We start from the raw sequence: 24,780 nt of genomic DNA, 5'->3' as shown, positions 1-24,780 counted from the left end.
TTTGATAAGGTGCCATCTTGGTTCCTCCCCCCCACCCCAGCAAATTGGCAAAGATCAAAACCATTACAATACTGTGTTGGCTAAGCCATAAGGAATAAGACACTCTTACCCACTGCTGGAAATAAAAATTATTTCAAACTTTCTGGAAAGCAACTTGATGTACAAATCAAGACAAAGTAATTCCACTCCTAGGTATTTATTCTGTAGAACTAACCAGAGAGAAACACACAAGATTTTTATTATTAAAAGATGTTCATCACAATTATGTTTTACAGGAAAATTGGAAATCTCCACATCTAGCAATAGAAATTTAGTTAAATATATGATGGCACACTCATAAAACAGAATTCTATGTAGCAAGAAAAAATTATGTTTTTAATGACATGGAAAATGCACTTGACATAGTATTACATTTTAAGAAGTGAGATGAAGACTGTGCATATCATATGACTCCACTTTTGTAGTCAGCAAACAGCATATGAGTATGAATGTGGGTCGCCCTCTGAGACGAAAGCAAGTCTGGGCAGGCCTCAGGAGCTGGTGGGTGGCCTTCTGGGCTCCTTCAGTTTGCTTGGGGGAGTGAAGGAACCTCAAGGAAAAATAACTCACTCTAAGCAAACAGGGGGCTGTAAAAAACAAATCTGCCTATACCATGGGAGGAGAGGTGGCAGCAGGTCTGGGTGCAGTGGTGCCTGAGGTCTACAACTGCACAGGCTCAGTCTCTAGGTTTCTGGAGCTGTGCTCAGGAGACCAGAAGACAGTGAGCCAAGCTGGGAAGAGCTGCTTAACCCACAACCTTGCAACACCAGAGAGCACCAGGCTGTGCGTAACAGAATGGAAGCCAAGTGTGAAGGGGGGCTTTCTTTGCTGCTTTTCTGTTGCCCAGAGCCCGGCTCAGAGCCTTAAAGGGATCAGTTGTGCCAGAGGGCTTCTTAATAGTCCCAAGCAAGCAGGCAATGCAAAAGTAGCACGTGGGGGCCTGGCCCTTGCCCTGTGGGAGACACCAGGGGCTGGTGCCTGGGCACCTGTATGACACCATCCAGAAACCGCAGAAACATGCTAGAGCAGAGGAAGAGTCTTCCAGAGGCCTGAGGTCTTGCATTTGAAGAAGACATCAGAACACAGAAAACACATTTGAAGTGATCCTATACTTAACACCAGACTGCAGTGGCTTGAGGAAACTCAGATTATGCATATACAAATCTAGGAAGGATCTTCAGAAAACTCACAGAAAATACACTTAATGAAAAACTGCAGGATTTCAATTTTTTTTTAAATAGCAAAAAAAAAAATGTCTTTTAATTCTACAAACTTTTTGAAGTCCCCTCCTGTTTATTACTGTGTGCTCAGCATGGAACAGACATTGCCCCAAGTCACAGGAAGCCAAACTGGGGACAGCTTTGCTAGTCACAGTCATTCAGGGACATAATCATAATGCCCTCAGAGATATAAAAGAAAGCACTGGCTGGGGCTTGAGGCCATGCAACAGGGAGATCTGGTCCAGCCTGGGAGCTGAACGTGGAGGGGGAACAAGAGGGAGAGGAAAAGCCAGAGGAGTCCCCTCTATTGGTTTTATCATAACTTTAGTTTTAGCTCTGTTGCTTTATATGCACATGGGTGAACTTTCCCATAAATACAAGCATACTTCAAGATGTTCATGTACAACTGAATTAAAAGATATGTTTATTTTGGTGCAAAAGAAAAAAATGTAAGGGGCAGGAATTGTAGCACAGAGAGTTAAGCCACCAGTTGGGATATCTGCATCCCACAAGGGAATACCTGGGATTACCGCCCACTTCCAATTCCAATCCCAAAGCTGCTTCCAAACCAGCTTTCTGCTAATGCACATCTGGGAGGCAGCAGGCAATGGCCCAAGTACCAGAGTCCCTGCCACCTATGTCAGAAACCCTGGCCAAGCACTGGTGGTTGCAGTCATTTGGGAGTGAACTAGCAGATGGAAAATCACTATCTGTCTATCTCACCATAATCTCTCTCTCTGCTGCTCCCTCACTCCCTTCTTGTCATTCTGCTTCTCAAATAAATTGATGTTTAAAATGTTAAATACATGTATGTTTTTTCATAAAATGCATTATGTAAACTTTTGGAAGACCCTTGATATGTCCAAAAAATAGCAAAAGAAAACAAAATTAATTCTTATGTAACATCGATTTTCCTCTTTTATGTGTGAATTGTGATGGTGTCACTTTAAGATGAGTGATTCCTACCACTGAGCTCCAGGTCTAACTGGGCTAGCTTGACAGACATTATGGTGAATGTTCTACAGTGACTCTGGAGAAAAATCCTGGTTCCTGGGAAGATCAGCAAAGACTTGAGGATTATGCTAATAAATTTTACTCTAAATAGGGAGAAAACATATTTGATTTTCTTTTCCTACCTCCATCAAGAAAATATGGAATATGATATCTCTATTTCCTTTTAGGCTACAAGTACACTAATTTTATAATTCTGTGAAAATGTCTATAGGCTCAAGATTAAATATCACCTGGGAATATAAACAGATAATAAATAACTTCTGTTATACAGGTTGTGTTTTGCTCACCAAATTGCATTTTTTCTCCTGTTGGAATTCACAAAAATAGTCTTGGAGACCATTGGTTTAAATACGTTTACATAAGATATCCAAAAGCTAAAAATGTCTATAGCAATAAAAAGCAATAAGACAACTTACTTAAATTGTGTTTCTATTTGTGCCAATCTTTTCAATTCCTTTTATATATATATATATATATATATATATATATATACACACACACACACACACATATATATAGAAAATTCTGTCTTTAGTTATTAATATATTAAATTGGCTTTGGTTTGTAAAATCAAACTGAAATATGAAAAATGACGATTTTGTACCAGGTCCGATTCAACAAGCAATTTCACATGATAACATATAATAAATGAATAAATGCTCAAGGGGAGGGAAAGATGGACTTGCAAGTTACAAAATTTGACAAAGGCAATTTGAAAAGAATATTAATAACATATTTGAAAGCTGTCAAAGAAATGCATCTAGGATACATAAACTACTCACAGAAAGGTACCACACAAAGAATCCTTTACTTGTTCAGATTTTTAACTTTTAGAGTATCTGCTGAATTTAACTGAAAAGTGATCTCCATTAAATACAAGAGTGGGAATAAGAAAGGGAGGAGATGTACAATTTGGGACATGCTCAATCGGACTTACCCCAAACAGTAGCGTTAGAAATGTGCCAGGGGATTCCAATTCAATCCCATCAAGGTGGCATGTACCAATACCATCTTACTAGAGTATCTAGAGTATCTGTTGATATGTAAGAACTGGTCTTTTTTTTTTAAGAGTTATTTATTTATTTATTTGAAAGAGAGTTACAGAGAGAGAAGGAGAGACAGAGAGAGAGTGATCCTCTATCTACTGTTTTCACTCTCCAAATGCCCACAACAACAGGGGCTAGGCTAGGCAGAAGCCAGAAGCCAGGAGCTTCTTCTGGGTCTTCCATGTGGGCGCAGGGACCCAGGGACCTGGGTCATCTTATGTTGCTTTCCCAGGTGCATTAGCAGGGGGCTGGATCGCACGGGGAACAGCTGGGACTTGAACTGACGCCCATATGGGATGCTGGCACTACAGGCTACAGCTTAACCCTCCGGGACACAGCACCAACACTAGAATTGACCTTTTTATTAAGATTATTCCTCAGACCTAGTGTTGTGATGTAGTGGGCTAAGCCACCTCCTGCAATGTTGCCATCCCATATGCCACTTCAAGTTCCAGCTGCTCCACTTCCAACCCAGCTCCAGGCCAGTGCACCTAGGAAATCAGCAAAAGCTAATTCAAATACTGGGGCCCCTGCACCCATGTGAGAGATCCAGATGGAGTTCCAGACTCCTGACTTCAGCCTGGCCTAGCCCTGGCTGTGCAGTCGTTTGAGAAGTGAACCAGCTGATGCAAGCTCTCTCTCACTTGCTCTCTCAATGTCTCCCTTTCTCTGTAACCCTGCCTTTCAAATAAATAGATCTTTTTACAAAAAATTATTTCTGTTATTCTTTATATTTTCAATTGCCTTATAAATATTATTAATAATATGACAATGATGTTTTGGTAATAGCCTTTATCCTATTTCCTTTGATTTAATTTTATATTTTGCATTAGAAGGTTCTTTGTCAACACGCTTCTACATTTATGACCTATTCAGATTTTTTTCCTTTAATTTTTTTGATATACTGATTATATTTAAAAGTTTTTTGAGTTTGAATCATTCATATATTCTTGGAATAAATATTTGTGCATAGCATTCTTTTTATGTAGTATGTTTCACTTGCTAATCATTTTAGAAAATTTTCATCTATATCTCTTAGTAAATTTGGCCTACATGACTTCTGTTTGTTGCTCTACTCTCTCTATTGAGGGTTAGTATGATTGTTAAATTGGTTCCATAAAATCAACTGAGAGGATTTATTTTTTTCCTCTATAAATTGGTATAGCTCAGATTAGTATTACTTACACTTCAAATGTTACTGTCAGTGTCAAATAAACATGGACCTCATGTCTTCATAAAGTGGTTAAGTTTTATAATCTTTCCAAGATCTTATAAGGATTTTTTTCTGCTTAAGTTTCTATTTCCTCTTGGTCAAATGCTGTATTAGGGTTGTTTATGCTAGCCTATATAAACAAAGCCATCTCAGACGCTTAACACAATTAAAGTTCATTTCTGGTTCATATCATAGACTGAAATAGGTCAAAAAGCCATCCTCCTCTGATACTTAAGCTGTCTGGATGCGCATCTTCGAAAGTCATCATGTAAGAGGAATAAAGGACTAAGCAGGGTATGTGTCAGTGTCAGAGTATGAGAGTAGCTTATGTGTATCACCTGCATCCTTACTCTTTAGGCCAGATTTCAGTCTCATGTTCTCAACCTAACAAGGAGTCTCTGTTCCCCCAGAAAAGAGCGAGCAAGTCAAACAGTGTTCCTCTGCCATAGTAGGTATATTTTTGCAAGAAAATTATTTAATTTCTCTAGAATTTCATATTCACCCCTGTAGAATTGCATATAAGGTTCTTATATAATCATTTAAATGGTATCCCAATCTTTCATTAATGTCTTTTTTGTCATTCCTAATTGTTTTATGATTAATTTTTTGCCCCATCTGGCTTACACATATTCATCTCTCAATCTGTACAAAAAAGTAAGATTTTGCTTTTTGCTTTTATTTATTCCTTCTATGTATATCACAAATTATCGAGCATTGTTCCAAATACTTTGTGACAATAAACAAAAAGTCCCTGATCCCATGCAATTTCTAATTCTCTGGCTTTCTTTAAATCTATCTTTTGTTCATATCATAAGTTGGATTTTTTCATTATTTTTAATCTTTTTATTTTTGATAAAAGCTTCTGAGGTTACAAAATTTCTTCCAGTTTTAATATGTTCCATAGGTTTTATATTAACAGCTTGCATTTTCTTTTTAGATCACTTTTTTCCTTGGGTTTTGATTTAGTATTTTTTTAAAGCAGCTCATTTTTGCTATGTTGAATTATTATCAGAAATTGTGGCCTATAAAATCTCTATATTTTAGAATTTATTATTGTGCTCTTTGTGTCCAAAAACATGATTGATTTTTTTGAAATGTTCCGTGGATCTAAGCAGAGAATATATGTTCTCTGATGTAAGACAAGAGTTTTATACAGTTTGTTGATTGTACCATTAAAATAATCTATGTATTTTTATTTAACCACTTGAGCTATCAAATTCTGAGAAAGGCACATTAAATCCTTCTATATTTCCTTAAAGATTTTGCTGTATTTATAGAACCATGTTACATCTCTGATGGCAGTGGTATTCTATGCCTAAACTTTTATGCATAAATGGTGGGAGAAGACTTTCCTGAGCATAGTTGAACTGTATCTCTCACTGTTTGCTAATGTCTCTGTCACTTCTATTTAATGCCTTTGTCCTTGTTGCTTACTGAAATTTGAACACCTGTAATCTATTTGGTTGTATTTACTGGTATATCTTCACTTTAAATTTTTTTATTTTGTTTTAGATGAGTTTCATTTTAAAATCATTTTGTAATATACATTTTGCAATACTAGCATATTAAAAAATTAGTCAGACCTGATTTACTTTATTTTACCCCTTTTTTATTTTGTCTTTTTTTATATTTTACTAACCTGTTATCATTATTTTCTATTACTTCTCCCTCTGTGAAATTTTTCTTCATTGCTTTTTCAAATTTGGTAATTTGGTATTTATTCTCATTTTTAAATTCTGCAACTGGTTATTTGTGCTTCTCTATGAGACCAGAATAGAGCTACTATAATAAATTCTATATATTTTATTTACTGATTTCTCCACTCCCCATAGCTGACAATTCCAATGTTTTTACTTTCTCACTCTTCCACATGCTCTTATCTTCCTGTCTTGGAGATTTTTATTTTTTGATGTTTATTTTATTACTGTTTTCATCTACTTGAAAGGCAGGGTGACGGGATGAAAGAGAGGAAGATCCTTTATCCACTGGTGCACTCTCCAAATCCAAATGCCTGCAACAGCCAGGGCTGGGCTATACTGAAGCTAGGAGTCAGGAAACCAATCTGGGTCTCCCATGTGGGTGGCAGAGACCCAAGTACTTAAGCCATCATCTGCTGCCTCCCAGGATGTATCAGCAGGGAGCTGGATTGGAAACAGCAAAGCCAGAAAACAAACTGGCCCTCCACATGGGATGAAGGCATACCAGCATCAGTTTATTCCACTGGGTCACAATGCCTGCACCAGTTTTCTCTTCTTAAAATTTAGGGATTTCATTAAGATACTCAAACTCTCTCTAGAGAGTAAGCAGGGAGATTTGTTAAGCCCACCATTTTCTGAGTGGTCACATGTTGGTGGTTTTCTAATGATTTAATGAGAGGATAAATTCAATCCCTTTAATACCAACATGGCCAGAAGAGAACATGTGTATATGTGTCTTTTTTAAATAATCATTTTTAAATGTAGTGAGTTTTATTAACTGGTATATTCAACTCTCTCGCTACTCATAAGTTAATTTTTCCTCCAATGTGCCTCCACCTGAGTTTTCGCAGGAGCTAAAAATGTTGAGTCAGTCCCTTATTGGGCCTCTTGGATTGTCCTCTTCTTTTTGCCCTCATTAATTCCACCTTGTGGAATTTTGCTTGGTGAGATGACACTTTTCCCTGTAGAATTTCTGCACTACTAATTTGCTTCTCAACAGTAAATGTGGCCTCAGGTGTATTGTTTGCTTGATCATGACTTTGGGTTCACTCATCACCTTGCAGGTTAGGCTGCAGGCTCTCAAGAGCAATGACAAACTATCAGATGGTCTGAAGCAGAGCAGAACTCTTCTGTCATGGGGAAGGAGCAAACAACTCCTTTCCAGAGCACAAAGAATAAAAGCCAAGATTGTAAAGCTGTCATTTTGGAGGTGTTAGGTTCTTTCTGAAATCCCATGGTATACAGTAACATGACATTACATTCCAGGCATAGGACTACCCAACCTCCTTTTAATTGAATCTGACATTCTGCTTCTGAGGAATCCAAGGTCAGTTTCTCACTCACCAAATACCTATTGAGCACCTGCTATTTGCCAGGTATTATTTCTGTTACCAGGGAAACATCAATGAACAAAGTCCTTGCTTCACTGACACAATCTAAATGAGAGAGACAGAAACAGAACAAAACAATGCATATTTGAAGGTATTATAAGTCCCATGCAGGAAAATATAGTATAGGGAAGGGGCATGTGTGATTTTGTTGGCTATTTAATTGAAGAAGGTCAAGGAAATCTTCCTTTAGTAAGGTTCTGAAAGAAATGAGGGAAGAGATTGATATGGGAATTGAAGGAAAACTTTCCAGAGGCTGCAGCAGATTATGAACCCCTGTGGTGGGAACAGAATTGGCAAGGCTGGCAGTGGCAATGCTGCGAGTAAAGAAGCAGTTTGGGATTGAGAATGCAAGGCAGGCTCGACCCCAGCACGAATTAGATTCACCTTTGGAGCTTCATCCAGAAAGAGTCTGATTTAACTGCTCCAGGGTGAAGGATGTTCATGGATATCTTTTTAAAAATTCCTGAGATGGTTTATGTGTGCAATTGGAAGTTAGATCCTCTGGTGTAAAGTTGTGTAGAATAAGCAAAGCTTTGGATTGTATACTCTATATGAACTAAGGAAACAGTGGACGTTTCTGTTAATGAACAGACAAGCATTTTATGATGGTAGCTAATGGGAATCCAAAGGAAGCCCAGTGACAGTGTGAACATATTAGGGAAGGTTTTATTCGTATAGGAATTAGTCAGGGAAGACTACATGTCAAGTGAGAAAAATTATTCACAATGGCCAAAAGATAGCAAGAACACACATATCTAACAACAGACGGCTGGATAAACAAAATGTGGTGGATACATACGACGGAGCATCTTTCGGTGTTATAAAAAATTCTAACACATGCTACAACATAAATGAGCCTTGAAAATATTATACTGAATGAGATAAACCTGTCACAAAAGGACAAACATTGAGGAAGGCATTGAGGGGTAGTGGATAAAGCCTCCATCTCTGTGCCAGCATTCCTTTTGGGTGCTGGTTCAAGTCCTGGATGCTCCACTTCTGATCCAGCTCCCTGCTAATTAACCTGAGAAGGCAGTGGAGGATGGCTCAAGTGTTTGAGCCCCTGCACCCTCATGGGAGGCCCAGATGAAGCTCCTGGCTCTTGATCAGCCCTACCCTGGCTGTTGCGGCCATTTGGGAAGTGAACCAGTAGATGGAAGTTCTGTCTCTTCCTGTCTCTCTCTGTAACTCTGCCTTTCAAGTAAATATATAAACATTTTTTAAAAATTTAAAGGACAAATATTAAATAGTTCTACATATAAAAATCTCCTAGAATGGGCAAATTCACAGAGACAAAATGTAGATAGCAGTTGCCAAGGGCCATGGAGAGGGGAGTGGGAAGTGACTAGTGACTGTTTAGTAGGTGCAGTGTCAGTTTGGTATTATGAAATGCTCTGGGATGGATGATGATGATTGAACAACAGTTGTGAATGTACTCAATGCCACTGAGACATATACCAAAAAAAGACTAAAATGGTAAGTGTTGTAATATTTATATATTTTCTCTAAATATGAGTTTATTTTAAAAAATTTATGAAAAAGTATATTATAAAAAACTATGTGTATTATTTCAAAATATTTTGTACCAAAATAAACTTAGTAGTTTAAGAATATTTTTTTAAAATGTTTGACATACATATAAAATAATACATTTTAAAAAATTTTTATTTATTTGAAATGCAGAGGAGTAGAGGGAAAAGGAGAGAGAGGGGGAGGAAGGGAGACAGGGATAGGGAGGCAGGGAGGGAGAAAGAGAGATAGGGAACTCTTCCATCTGCTGGTTCACTCCCTGAATGGCTACAACAGGCAAGCTAGTCTAGGCTGAAGCCAGGGACTCAGAATCCATCTAGGCCCCCCTTGGAAAGCAGGGGCCCAAATAGTTGTGCCAAACTCCTCTGCCTTCCCAGGTGCATTAGCAGGGAGCTGAATCCTAAGCAGAATAGATGGGACTCAAACTTGTTCTCTAACAGGGGATGACGGTGCTGTAAATTGTACTTATTTATAATAGCTACTATGTGATGCTTTGTTACATGTATGCATTGTATAATGTCCAATAAGGGAAGTATATTTGTCCTTTCAAGCATTTACCATTTTGTAGTGAAAGCAGCAAAAAAATCTATTGTAGAGAAATATACAGCAAATTAACATTATCTATCTTCACCCTGCTTTTCAATAGAACCCCAGAAATTCCTTACTCTTATCTAGCTGTAATCTAGTATCCAACAACCACCCTTTCCCAGTTCCTCCCTCCTCAACTTTCCCCCACCCCAAGCTTCTGGTAACTACATTGTGTTTTTAACTTCTAGGAGATCACCTAAATTTGTAGACTGCACATATGAATGAGATTATGTGGTATTTGTCTTTTTTTGTGCTTTGCTTATCTTGCATAACACAATGACCTTCAGCTCCATCTAGGTTGTCGTAATAACCTTTTTTATGGCTGAGTAATATTCCATTATATGTATATACCACATTTTCTTTATCCATTAGTTGTTAGACATCCACATTGTTCCTATATCTTGTCTGTTATTAATATGGTTGCAAAAACATGGAAGTGCACATGGCTCTTCAACAGATGGATTTCATTTCCCTTTAATACATAGCCAGAAGTGGGACTACTGGATCATATGGTATCTCTATTTTTACATTTTTGCAGTGCCTCATGCTGTTTTCCATAATAGCTGTACTAATTTACATTCCCACCAATCATGTAAGTGTTCTCTTTTCTCCTAAACCTACCTTTTAATTTCATTTGTCATGAACTTTTTAAAAGCATTTTCCTATGTAATAATGTATAGTACAAATAAAGAATTGAGTATATGAGAACTCTCCATAAATTTTGCCATTAATAGAAAACTTCTCTAAAAATTAAACTATTTTTCAAAAAGATTTATTTATCCATCTATTTATTTATTTATTTATTTGAAAGGAAGAGTGACACAGAGAGAGATTGTTCTTCTGTTGTTTCTCTCCCCAAATGGCAACAATAGCCTAAGGGCTGGGTTAGGCCAAAGTCAGGAACCTGAAACTCCATCTCTGGGTCTCCCACATGAGTAGCAGGTCCCCAAGCACTTGGGCCATCTTCTGCTTTCCCAGAGGCATCACCAGGGAGCTGGATTGGAAGCAACAGAGACTTGAATTGGCACCCTGAAATGCAATGACAGTGACTTAACCCACTGTGCCTTACACCTGTCCCTTAAAGTCTACTGTTTTAGGTTGTTGTTGGCAAAAGGTGTGCAGCCGAGGACCACAAAGCACAGAAATATGTGTAGGACAAAGCCTGGGTTTTTTTAAACAATTAACTGTTGGGAAAATAGGAGCAAATAAAGGAAAGTAAGTACACAGCTACACATTCATTCATTGTTTGGAGAAGATAATATTGCATCTCTTGTATGAATGAAAGGAGAGTGCGATTAGAGGCTGCTCTCCTGTTGGTCTGTAGAATTTACTCCCAGTCTCACTTGAATATTAGGCCTCTAAATTGTCAAGTCTCAGCAGTCCCAAGCACTGATAATTCCAATATTCAAATAAGCAGAACTCTACTGGGTGACAACAGAATACAAGGTTATCCTTTGCACCCTTTAAACCATTCCTGGCTTTTTGAAAATTTATTCCTCTTATTTATTTTAAAGGTAGAGAGATGGACACAGACGGAGGTCTTCCATTCATTGGTTCACTCCACAAATGCCTACCACAGCCAAGGCTGGGCCAGGCTGAAGCCGGGAGCTCAGAATTCCGTCCAGGTCTACCACATGGGTGGCAGGGACCCTGATACTCGAGCCGTTGCCTGCTCCCTTTCAGGATGCATATTAGCAGGAAGCTGGATCAGAAGGATAGTCTGGCCTCAAACTCAGGTACAGTAGGAGAGGCAGGAGTCACAAGTGGCATCTTAACCACTGAGCCAAATGCCTACTCCTGTTCTTTGCTTTCCCTGTTGCTCAACTCATGTCTAGTCAGCAGAACAAACAATGTGCATATTTCCAAGCTCCACTGAACATTTGAACTTCTCTCAAAGCCCACCTGGACCCACTGGGCCCAGAAGCTTTCCTCTCTAAAAGGCCCTGCCTTTCATTTTCCCTCTCACTCCAGGAAGCCACAGGCTGGGAAGGAGCAGCATACAGAAATTGAAGAACAGAGAATATCCTACCAAACAGCGCTGACGTCATCAGGTCCTGGCACCCTCGGATAGAGCAAATTCTTCCTCTGATGGGATGATTTCCTGTTCCTGAAAGAATCTCCTCACTGGAGGCCTTCCTGTGCAATTCCTCTAATTGGAAGGCACATCGCTGAGAATCCCTTCTGGGCAGTGCTCTTGAACCTGACTCAACAGGGTCTAAGCCAGCTTTCTCCCACATGGCCTAAGGCTCACACACTAAATACCACTCAGGTCTTTAAAGAGCAGGTTCTTCCCAAGTACATGTTTCCCCTCATCTTCTACTCCGTAACTCTAGGTTTCCCACCAGGCATCACTTCAGGAAGCCGAGGTCAAGTCTGTTGAGTGGTTACCTTGAAGCCCCTCTCTAGTTTGGCTTAACATAGCAGGGAAGGGCAGTGGTCACCTTCACCTTCTGCACTCACAAGGTATGGCCAGGACACCCCATAGCAGACCAGCCACGCTCTCCAAAAACATTCTCTTTCTTGCTCCCTCTACGTCTTTAACTTCAATGAGTTAATGCCTTCAAGTGAATAATGGGCAGGGGTTCATTGTCTAGTTTTTAAAGGGCTGGTCTAGCCCCTCTGTCTAGAATATCAGGGTTTCTGGAAACCACCGTTTTGTTGTTGATCTTTGCTACTTCAGCCCAAGTTAAGACTTTAACCTCCTGGAAGAGGCAGAGCGCTTGGTGCAGCAAGGAAGACAGCTCTTCAGCTGCCCCCACTTCATCCAAGTGCCTTGGCTTGAGTCATGGCTGCACCTTAGACTCAAGCTTCCTGCTCATGTGCACACAGAGAGGAAGCAGATGAGTGCGGGAGACCTGGAATTGAGCTTGGGGCTCCTAACTTCAGCCTGGCCAAGCCCCAGCAGTTGTGGGCATTTGGAGGTAACCAGTAGATGAAGATCGATCTCAATCTCGTTTTTGCTCTGCCTTTCATACACACACACACACACACACACACATATATATACATATGTCTATGCATTTTATATATGTATATACACATATAAAATCCTGTTAATTTAGTTCTACCCACAGTAAATAGAATACACTAGTTACATCAGTTTAAAAATTGACTCAGGTAATATATTTTACTGCCATTGCTTGCCTCCTCTCTGTTCCTATAGTTTTTGTGGTTTAGTAAATGACCAAAAATTTAGGAAGATAAACAGGAGAACTCTAATCATATTGTTGCAAAAGTACCAAAACCCCTTTTACTCTAGCTAGACGAATCATTTAAGAATGATCCCTCCACTATATGAGTAAGAACAAAATGTTGGATTAGTAAGTGCAGACCTAAAGCATAATTAAATCTTGCTTAACTGAAACATTTTGAGTGAACTACTCAGCTAAATTCAATTTTCAGGTTAAGCAGCAACCCTTGTATGTTTCAATGTTTATTATTAAATATCTTCCTTAAATTCCTTAGCCGCCTGAAATTCCTTTTGGAAACAGGCAGTATATAAATGAAATTAAATTAGAATATGTCATTTTTCTGCCTCAATAGGGATTATAAGAAACTTAATTTAGTATTTGAGAAGTATAGGATATGTCAGGTAGCCCCTGAACCTCTGGCCTCTTCCCTTGCCTTTGCTACCCAACTCTGGACCTGGGGATACCCACACTATGTTGGAAAGTAGACAACGGACAGAGGGAGACACCAGGCTAAGAAAGCAGGAGTCAAGTCCCGCACTCAGTCTCTCTACCTAGGTGCTGCTCTGTGCACTGGAGCGTGGAGAACTACCTTTCCAACAAGGACCTGGGTCCCACCCTCCTTGGAGACACCTGGACAGGGGAGAGCTGCAGACTACGACACTGACATTATTTATCTGTCCTTCTACATTCTTCACTCATGCTATTTCCCGCAGGTAACTAAGGTTTTCAATTCCTTGAAGAAAGATTTGGCAGAAGATCCCTGAGGCCCACAATCTTTTCTAACACTCATCGATAGATTTTTGAGATCAGGTCACAAGAGTAAGAAGAGTGATTCTGAGGCTGACAGGGCGGGCAGGAAGTCCTGTGACTTGTGAAGGAGTGAGGGGCTTCGGGGAGTCAAGTGTCTGAACAAGGTGGCTTCCTGGTATGCCTGGGAAGGAGGGATTCTGTGCATGGATTTCCAGCTTAAGCAATGGTGCCCGCACTTCCTCCGGGATAAAAGTAGAACTTTGGAATAGACTGGAGCCATATATACAGGAATATATACAGAAATACAGCCATATATACAGGAGTATTGGGAACAAAAATCAATAAGGTCTAATAACTGGAAGTGTTTTCACATGCCTTTGTTTCATCTAAGACTCCAAAACCTCTGTACAACTTAGGGTGTGAGAACAGGTAAGTCAGGAAGAGAGGCATCAAGTTGACTAAGCCTGATAGGATAGATGCTTGAAGTTAAAACCAAGTAGATTTTGAGAAGTGTGCCACTTGTTGTACAGTAGGTGTGCGAGCAAAGATTCCTTGATCAATGTCTCTACATTCAATGATCTTAAGATCCACGATTGCTTTTCTTCACCACTGAATCCCCTTGCCCAGTGCTTGGCATCTGGAAGATGCACAGTCAAGCAGAAATACATGAGATCTCCATTAAAATCTGCAATTATGTGGCCACTGTCTGGATCTCATGATATCTCTAAACTGTTGACAAGAAGTTTTAATCTCAGAAGAGTATAGTAGAGACTTAGGAAAAACAACAACAACAACAACAAAGGGTTATTAGGCAGGCTGGGAAAGTGTCCCTGAAGACCTTGAGGGGTTTGCTTTGTCCATGCTCCCCTTGAATGCATCCCAGTTGTAGTAAAATCTCCCTGGGCCAGCAATATGGTAAGGAAGGTTTAGACTCTGTCTGCAGTGCTAACACCCCCCCTATGAGCACTGGTTCAAGTCCCAGCTGCTCCACTTCTGATCCAGTTCCTTGCTAATGCACCTGGGAAAGCAGTAGAAGATGGCCCAAGTCCTTGGGCCCCAGCATCCACATAGGAGACCTGGAAGAAGCTCCTGGCTTTGACCTTGCCAAGCCCCGACCATTGTGGCCATTTGGGGAGTGAATCAGCCGATGAAAGATCTATCTATCTCTCTCTCTCTCTCTCTCTCTCTCTCTCTCTTCCCCTCTCCCCCCCCCCGACTCTCCCCTTCTCTCTTTGTATCTCTGCCTTTCAAATAAATAAATAAATAAATCTTTTAAAAAAACTCACAAATTGGAGAGCTGAGTTTGTCTTTTCCCAGGTTTCCCCAGAGGCCACGATTACTGCTGGCAAGGTTCTGAGGTGGCTGCCATTACCAAGATGACCCTCAACCCCTGTGAAGGACTAGACAGCAGGTCAATACTCTGTGAGGTGCCTGCAATTATCTCTCCCCCCGGCAGGAGCACCTTATTCTGGAGGGTGACTGATTTAACTAATGGTACCGGATGTCTTAGAAATTCTAAGTACAGACTCCTAGTGAGTCACTAGATAGTAATAGAAGCAGAAATCCATCCATCCACCCATTCATTCAACAGTTTTTGAGCCTCTATTATTTTCCAAATGCTTTTCTAGATGATGAAAAATAGCCAATGAGCAAAACAAACCAATTTCCTGACCTCCTAGAGCTCACATCCTGGTGAGAGCAGCATTCAGTAAACACATACTATATTTAATTAATCTGAGGACATACAGTTTGTACATTTGTAGATTTCTGAAAAAGGGAATGCATGTTAAAATTGCTGGCATCTCCCAAGCACATTTGGCCAGGCAGCAGTCATAGAGTGCTTTTCCTATGTGAACTTAGTTATAGCTGTTTATAACCATAAACTCAATTAAATTATGTGCATTGTTGGTACTGCACATGTGGAGTAAATATCATCTAAATGACTTCAAAAGATGGTATTTTTGTTTGGCTGAAAAAGCAAAGTTATTATGTAGCCAGGCTCAGAAATAGAGCAATGGTATATAAATTTGATATTAGAAGAATAAGAATTACCACTTGAAAAGACCGTAATTCCTTGCATTATAGATTCTCATGAAGGAAGATACTCACAAGTAGATAAAACTATGCTGCATTTTATTAGTGAAATATTATGGGGAAAAATATTGACATTGACAAGGATAAGTTGAAGAGTGAATCAGATTAAATTCAACATAAAGATGCTTTCCTTGGGTATAATGTAGCTGATTTATTTTGCTTGAATTTCCTTTTTGTGGGCAAAGGATATATGATTTTTAAACCATATCTAAATAACTCTAAAAGACCTCTTTCATTGCATATAAAATAAAAATTCTAAGTGATAAGAAAGATGATGTCAATTTAATTTGTCAGTTCCTTTTACTTAATGGTTCTATAAAATAATGGTACATGATTCATATGATAACATCTCAGGGTTGATGAAATTAAGTAGCCATATAGTGTCAGCACTAAGTGCCATCAAGAACAATAAAGCAGGTAACAGGATAGAGTAATATGCAGACTGCGTAGTGTTTGGATGGTGCGCAAGAAAGACCTTTCTATTCAACAGGCTTTTAAAAAAAAAAGCGTATTTCTTTGAGAGGCAGAGTGACAGAAAGAATAAAGAAGAGAGAATCTTCTTTCCACTGGTTCATTCCCCAAATGCCCACAACAGCTGGGGCTAAGCCAAGCTGAAGCCAGAAGCCAGGAACTCCATCCAGGTCTCCTACACAGCTGGCAGGAATCCAAGCACTAGGGCCATCACATGTTAGCTCCTTGGAACGTTAGCAGGGACTCAAACCAGGCATTTTGGGATGAGATACAGGCATCTCAAGCAGCAGCTTAAGCCACTGCACCACGACTCAGCAGACCAGATCTACTAATAGATATTTGAGCAGAAAAAAGAAATAAGTGAGGCAGTGAGCATGCAGCCATCTAGGGAAGGCTCCTCCACATGGAAGGAACTGCATAAGCAAACGGTCTGCAGAGAGAGCATGTGTGAAGCATTGAGGCATTAAAAAAAGTTCCCTATAGCTGGAGAAAAGGGAGTAAGGCAGGGAGTGATAGCTGAAGCCTGAGAGTTGGTGGTGGCAGGGGGTGGGGATACATGTGGAAGACCATGGCAGGGACTTTGGATTTAATTCTTTAAAAAAATCATTTTAATTTTTGATTGGTACATAATTTTAGATGCATGCATGTATAGACTACAACGTGGTGTTTTGATATATGTTTCCTCGAACTAGAGTAATTAGCATAGTCATCACCTCAAACATTTATCATTTCTTTGTGGTGAGAACATTAAGATCCTCTTGGGAGGCAGGCATTTGGCACAGCAGTTAAGCCACTGCTTGGGACGCCCACTCCCATGTTGGAATGCCTGGGTTCCAGGCCAGAGTCTTCTCCCAGTTCCCAGGAGGTAGCAGATGATGATTCCGGTGGTTGAGTCCCTTCCCCTACGGGAGTCCTGTATTGAGTTCCTGGCTCTTGGACATTTGGGGCATGAACCAGCAGGTGAAAATTCTTTGTCTTTAAAATAAATTTACTTTAAAAAAATGTAAATAACACTTGCAGTTAAGGTGTCCATGTCCCACATGAGAGTACCTAGGTTCAACTCCTAGCTCCAGCTTCTGATCCAGCTTCAGGTTGATGAACACACTGCGGGGTAGTAGGTGATGGCTCAATTATTTGAATTCCTGCCACCCAAATGAAACACCTATGTTGCATTCCCAGCTCCGGGCTCTGACCACAACCCAGCCCCAATCATTGTGGGTATTCAGAGAATGAATTAACAGATGGGAGTTTGTTTTTATGTTCTACCTCTCTCTCTGCCTATCCAATAAATGCATATTTAAAAATAAATAGGGACCAGTATGTGGCTTAGCAGGTTAAGCTACCACTTGGGATGACAGCATCCCAAATCTGAATGCTGGTTCAAGTTCCAGCAGCTCTACTTCACATCTCTTCCTGTTAGTGCTCCAGGGAAGGTAGCAGATGATGGCCCAACTGTTTGGATCCCTACCACCCATGTGAGAGACCCAGATGGTCCTGGCTCCTGGCTCTGGCCTGGTGCAGCCCTGGCTGTTGCAACCATTGGGGGAGTAAATCAGCAGATAAAAGCTCTCTCTCTCTCTCACGCTTTGTTTTTCAAATAAATAAACATAAATATTAATATACAATGTTATTTTTAACAGTCATCCTGCTGTGCAATAGAACTTATTCCTGCTATCAAATTGTGACAGGTACTCATCTCCCTATCATCCTACCCCCTCCTGAGCCCATCTCTAGTAACTAGCATTCTGTTCTCAACTTCTATAAGACCAACTTTTTAGATTCCACATGAATGAGGTTACATGGTATTTGTCTTTGTGTCTCTGAATTATTTCACCTAACATAATGTCCTCTTACTATTTATAGAATTTTTTGTGTGTATGGTTTTATGAGTTTTTTTTGTGGGGGGGGGTTGGTTTTTGGTTTTGCTTTACAGTTTAACCATAACGTGCCTCGGATTGTTTCATTTTTTAGCCAAATATAACAGGGATCCTTTGGGCTTCCTAGAAATAGATACCCATATCTTTCTCAAGATTTAGGGAATTTTCAGGAATTATTTCATTGAATAAGTTTTCAATGCCTTTCCCTTTCTCTTCTCCTTCAGGGACACCCATAATGCAAATGTCTACTTGCTTAATGGTGTTCCACAATTCTCAAGGTCTTTCTTCATAACTTTAAAAATTTTTTTTGTCTGATTGGGTTATTTTTAAAAGACCTGTCTTCAAGCTCAGAAATTCTTTGTTCAATTCTGTTGAGGGTCTCAACTGTATTTTTAATTTCTAATATTGAATTCTTTAGCTCTAAGATTTCTGATGAATTCTTTTTAATTATCTCTTTTCTGAATTTCTCATGCTTTTCATGATCATCTACTTAATATCATTGAATTACCTGTATTCTCTTGTGTCTCATCAATTTTCCTTACAAATAATCTTTTGAATTATTTGACAAATTCATCCATTTCATCTTTTGTGGTCTGTTGCTGGAATTATTGTGTTCCTATGGACATATCACATTACCTTGTTTTCTTGTGCTTTTTCCTGTGTTGGTTTGTGTGCATCTGGTGGGACATTTGCTTCTACAAATTTCATAGGGTAGCTTTCATAGTAAAAGACTTTAAGCTGGGAACATATCCTAGAATGTTGGTTGGATATGCTGTGTTGACTCTTTTCCCCACATCAAAGCCTTAGTGTAGTATCTGTGTAGCTCTGTGTACTCTAAGCCTAGATGCAGGTGTTGAGCTCCCATCAGCTTCTGCAGGTTGTGTGAGGGTAAGGCCGTCCTTACTGGTCCATATGCATATAGTTCAGTGTGATCAATAGTAGACTGGGGTGACCATCAGTGACTGAGAGCCACACAGGGGCCTGGCCACACAGCAAGCCCAGAGAGGCTTGCCCACAGATAACTTCACAGGGCCTCCAGGGTATGCCCTTCTCAGAAGAGCCTGCCCAGCTGCTTCTTGTGGTTAAGAGTGGTTAGACAAAGCTAAGCTTCTGATTCTTAGATCTCAGTGGCTAATATTCTAAGAACAAGCTCTCAACTGCTTCTTAGAGCCACAGAGGGGTGGGTGAGACCTTCAGTAGGCAATGTCATCAAGAAAAGACTGCTCAGTTGCTTCCCAGGGTTGTGGGTGTGTGAACAGTGCTGCTTATTTGTTTCTGCACACAGGCCAAGGATCTCAGGCTTGGGTGTTTAGTTGTTCCCAGGGCTGAAGGTTCATGGGTGGGGACAGCCAACTGCTCCTGTAGGCCAAGCCATCCAAGAGAGTACTGCTCAGGATCTTACCAGGACAGTGGCAGAGCAGACAGTGCCTCCTGGCTGGCTCACAGGGCTGGGTGTCTGGAACTGCTAGGAGCAGCTGCTTCATAGGACACCAGGTGGGTGATTCATGATGTCAGCAGGAGCTCTAGGTGGGGTGGGTGTATCCTGTGCGGGGCTCTTTCTCAGGGGCAATGCAGATGTGGCAACCCCAACCTGGCTCAGGTTCTGTAAGGGCTGTGGGATTTTCTCAGGCGTAAACATTTCAGGTATTTGTGTTGGAATGGAAACCACTAAGGGACCTCCTGTATACCTTTTTCCTGCCAGAATGAAATCTTCTTCGTTCAGGGCTGAACTTGAGAGATGGAACAGCAAATGCTATGTGCTTAGTTTCCATCATTATAAGGACATGGTATATCTCTGTTCTCTATATCATCTAGTCCTGTGCTCATCTTCCTGTCCCATCCCTCAGTGGGTGGGGTCGTCTTCTTTGATGCCTGAGGTTGCGGGAGAGGTACTAGAAGCAGTCCCATGGCTACTTGGCTAATGCAATCCCAGAGCCTCAATTCAAAAGGTACCAGTTTGGAGGTAAGGACTGTGGGGTTCTACTTGGCACTGGGTTTTGACATAGCAGGCCTGGGAAGGGGCCAGACTTTATTCCCTCTTCCTTTTCAAAGCAGAAGATGTTTTTTCCAGGCTGTGCTGCATGGCATTGACTCAGGCAATTCTTTCCGGACTGCCTCCCTGAGTCTCTTCTTATTTTTATGCTTAATGCAGGCACTAGGGCCCCTCACCTGGCTTCCCCAGCTCCTATAAAAGTAGATTAGTGCATGAACATCTGTTCAAGTCACTGTCTTTGCAGAGAAACATCTAGATTTTATTCATAGTGTGATAGAAAGTGATTGAGAAATTTTAAATACTGAATATTGCATGAAGAATAGAGTAGGACGAAGTTAGCAAACTTTGCAATACTCCATGGAAGACGTGATGGCAGCTTATACAGGTATATTAGTGGTGTTAAGTGGTAATTGGATTTTGAATACATCTTGAAGGTACAATTCACAGATTTGCTGATGCAATGTCCATGGGGATGTGAGAAAAAGAACCAGGGAAGGCTCCAGGGTTAAAGAGTGGTATCTTTTATTGAAATTGGTAAGACTGTAGGAAGACCATGATCTGCAGAGGGTGTCAGGAGAAAAGTCAGTAGAACAAGCATTTGATTTTGGATCTGTGAAATACAAGCATCTATGAAGAAAAGGTTGATACACAACACAGTCCTGTGTACAACCCTTTGGTCAAGGGAGAGGCTCAGGCTGTAGAAATCCACTGAAAAGTCGGAGTATGAATGGTATTGAACCTCATGAGACCGAATGAGATCACCATGAATGTGAGTAAAGGAGACTGAGAGGAGAAAAGCAGACACAGAAATGATGCCCTGTTCTTTCCAGGGCCTTGTATCATAAAGTACATGATGTCAGTTTACCCCAATATTTGGGGTTGTGTTTGATCTCCTAATTAAGGTGGCTTTTGTCAGTTTCTTCATATAAAGTTATCATTTCTTTTTTTTTTTTTTTGAAAGGGAGACTTAGAGACACACACACAGAGAGACAGAGAGAAAGGTCTTCCTTTTTCTGTCGGTTCACCCCTCAAATGGCTGCCACGGCTGGCGTGCTGCGCCGATCCAAAGCCAGGAGCCAGGTGCTTCCTCCTGGTCTCCCATGCGGGTGCAGGGCCCAAGCACCTGGGCCATCCTCCACTGCACTCCCAGGCCACAGCAGAGAGCTAGACTGGAAGAGGAGCAACCGGGACAGAATCTGGTGCCCTAACCATGAGTAGAACCTGGGGTGCCGGCGCCACACTCTGAGGATTAGCCAAGTGATTCATGGCATTGGCCTAAAGTTATGATTTCCCCCCTTTGTAATCAATAAAAAGTCCATGGGGAAACATTTGGAGACCTTGTACTTCTTCTGCTCCTCCTCTTCCCCAATGTCATTCTTTATGTCTCCTCTCAAATGAAAATACTGATTTCCAGCAAAATCAATACATTGACTCATTTGTCCTATCCTTTAAACACAGGCAGTATTGTTTTAGAATCATCACACTTATGCCACCAACACCAACTAGTTACTGAGTTAAATTTAAGAATTCTTTTTTTTAACTTTTATTTAATGAATATAAATTTCCAAAGTACGGCTTATGGATTACAATGGCTTCCCCCCATACCGTCCCTCCCACCCACAACCCTCCCCTTTCCCACTCCCTCTCCCCTTCCATTCACATCAAGATTCATTTTCGATTATCTTAATATACAGAAGATCAGCTTAGTATACATTAAGTAAAGATTTCAAAAGTTTGCTCCCACACAGAAACATAAAGTGAAAAATAATAGATGATTTTTTAAATGATGATGAAATCAGATCAGACCTATTGTCATGTTTAATCCCAGTGAGAGTCAAGTTGGGAATTGATAATTTCTTTTTTCTTTTTTCCTTTTTTTTTTTTTTTTTTTTATACAGAAGATCAGTTTAGTATACATTAAGTAAAGATTTCAACAGTTTGCACCCCCATAGAAACACAAAGTGAAATATACTGTTTGAGTACTCGTTATAGCATTAAATCTCAATGTACAGCACATTAAGGACAGAGATCCTACATGAGGAGTAAGTACACAGTGACTCCTGTTGTTGACTTTACAAATTGACACTCCTGTCTATGGCATCAGTAATCTCCCTATGCTCCAGTCATGAGTTTCCAAGGCTATGGAAGCCATCTGAGTTCTCCGACTCTTATCTTGTTTAGACAAGGTCATGGTCAAAGTGGAAGTTCTCTCCTCCCTTCAGAGAAAGGTACCTCCTTCTTTGAAGACCTCTTCTTTCCACTCATAGAGATCTTTCATTTAGGTGTGTGGTGTTTTGTTTTTTTTTTTTTTTTTTTTTTTTTTTTTGCCAGAGTGTCTTGGCTTTCCATGCCTGAAATACTCTCATGGGCTTTTCAGCCAGATCCGAATGGCTTTAGGGCTGATTCTGAGGCCAGAGTGCTGTTTAGGACATCTGCCATTCTATGAGTCTGCTGAGTATCTCGCTTCCCATGTAATTCAAGAATTCTTTACAGAGGCTAGTGTTGTAGCAGGTTGAGCCATCACTTGTGACCCCAGCATCCCATACTGGAGTACCAATTCCAGGCTCAACTACTCTGTTTCCTATCTAGCTCCCTGCTAAAGCACCTGGAAAAGCAGAGAACAATAGCCCAAATTTTTGGGCTCCTACTACCCTGTAAGACACTAAGATGGAGTTCCAGGCTTGTGGCACAAGCCTGGCCCAGCCTCAGTCATTGCAGCCATTTGGGTAGTCAACTAGCAGGTAGATGTCCGCGTATCCCTCTCCCTGTCACTCTTTCAAATAAATAAAATAAATCCTTTTAAAATGTTATTTACAGGGCTGTCATTGAGGCCTAGTGTATAAAGTCACCATAAGCAATGACGCCAGCACCACCTATAGGCACTGACTCAAGTTCTGGCTGCTCTATTTCTGATCCAGCTGCCAACTAATGCACCTAGGAAAGCAGCAAAGGATGACCCAAGTCCTTAGGCCCCTGCCACCCTACATAGGAGACCCAGATGAAGCTCCTAGGTCTGGACCTCCATCCAGACCTAGCCAGGGCCAATCCTGGCCACTGTGACCATTTGGGGAGTGAACCAGCAGATAGAAGATTTCTCTCTCGCGCTCGCTCTCGCTTGCTCTCTCTCTCTCTCTCGCTTGCTCTCACTCTGCCTTTCAAATAAATAAAAATAAATATTTTTTTAAAAGTTACGTACCATTCTTTTTTCCCTAGGCTGCTTCTTGTTGAAGGTGTTCAGAGGACTGTGTTCAAAGTCACTTGAATTATGCTTTTTTCTGTATAATTATTTTATAGTTTTGATATGTACTTAGGTTTAATTGTTTCATACTAGTTTTTGGCTTTTTTATCCTTTAAATATATAAATATTTAAAATAGTAAGTTGGCTTGTCCTGTTCCCAAGTACCTCTAAGAGAAATCGTTTTATAAGTTTGTGTTTATTCTTTGTGTTTGTATTAGCAAAAATAAGCAGATACCTGGAAATGTTGGTCTTATTTCTCAAACAGAAGTTAGTATATGAGGGTACTTCAAAAAGTTCATGGGAAATATAATTAAAAGAAATCAATTTAGATGAAAAAATTGAAATCCAAACATAGTTCCTTCACAATATGCATTTTCCGTGAACCTTTTGAAGTTGTCTGGTACTATACCAGCTCTTTTGAATGGTGTATTTTTTGTTTAAATGTTTCATAGGAATCTATAGACTTGCAGACATCCTTCTCATGCTTTTCTATCTCTTCACAGTTCTCTCTTGCATGGAAGTTTGATAGTTGAGTCAACCAGTGTCCCACAAATGCTATGTTTGTTTCACTAATTTACAAAGACAGACAATGCTGCAATAAATAATATTATATAAATGAACTCTTTTTGAGGTGTCACATCAGGATAAATTTCTAGAAGTACTCTTTCTGCATTTAAGTATACATAGGTAAATAGTTTTTAGAGGTAGCTGAATTCTCTGCAGTAAAGCTGATACTATTTTACATTCCCACAAGCAATATCTGACTGTGTCCTAGGGCAATGTTTCAGCAGGCACTGTTCCCTCACCTGAAGACTTTAACCTATTAGAGAAGGCCAAGGAAAGAAGGAAGGGTAAGCAGACATGTTGTGGGGGCATCTAAGCACTGGCTGCCACGGAAAATAATGAGAATTGATCGGACAGAGAATAAGATGATAAACAAACTGTGGAGTAAAACATAAATATGATATTTGAAACTTGTGTGAAAAGGATACATTTTTAAACAAGTGCTATTAAGCAAGTGGTTCATCATTTGGGGAAAGAAAAACCAAAACTTGTCAAATAACAATTACATTTGTCAAGAATTGATCTGAGTTGATGCAACGAATGGGCTTAAATAAAATGTAGAAAACACCTTCTTCAAAACATAAAAGAGATGATGTGACAGCAAAAAATTTCTAGGTCCAAACTGAAAGCAAATAACACATATTAACTCTCAAATGCCTTCCCTCTGATTCTTGAGAAGTAAAATGCCTTGTTTTGATGATTCAAGGGATGAGGGAAAAGGAAATGCAAACCCATAGATCACCCAAGGTGGAAGCTCTCCTTGCAATAATTTGGCAACCCCATGAGCCCGACTGTCAGGGTAATTGTGACCCAGAAGTTAAATTCTGGAGTAGAATTAACCCAAATTCAAATTACTTGGATGAA

At 40.2% G+C, this 24,780-nt stretch overlaps 1 protein-coding gene and 1 long non-coding RNA gene across 2 annotated transcripts in view; both read right to left on the bottom strand.

Moving 5' to 3' along the window:
* Positions 1-24,780, bottom strand: part of TMEM244 (transmembrane protein 244) — a 220,639-nt gene that overhangs the window by 156,127 nt on the left and 39,732 nt on the right. The window lies entirely within an intron of this gene.
* The window catches only part of LOC149126475 (uncharacterized), a 53,103-nt gene continuing 38,851 nt past the window's right edge, over positions 10,529-24,780 (bottom strand). Inside the window, exons 2-3 of the long non-coding RNA XR_016233758.1 lie at positions 17,295-17,348; positions 10,529-10,767 (exon numbers count right to left, since the gene is read on the bottom strand). This is a non-coding gene — a long non-coding RNA (uncharacterized LOC149126475). The remainder of the gene's footprint in view (positions 10,768-17,294; positions 17,349-24,780) is intronic.

The sequence above is a fragment of the Oryctolagus cuniculus genome, chromosome 5 (assembly GCF_051225735.1).
Source record: "Oryctolagus cuniculus isolate XC-2025 breed Fujian yellow rabbit chromosome 5, ASM5122573v1, whole genome shotgun sequence".
Classification (NCBI taxonomy): Eukaryota; Metazoa; Chordata; class Mammalia; order Lagomorpha; family Leporidae; genus Oryctolagus; species Oryctolagus cuniculus.
This window is presented reverse-complemented; position numbering and strand designations above follow the sequence as displayed.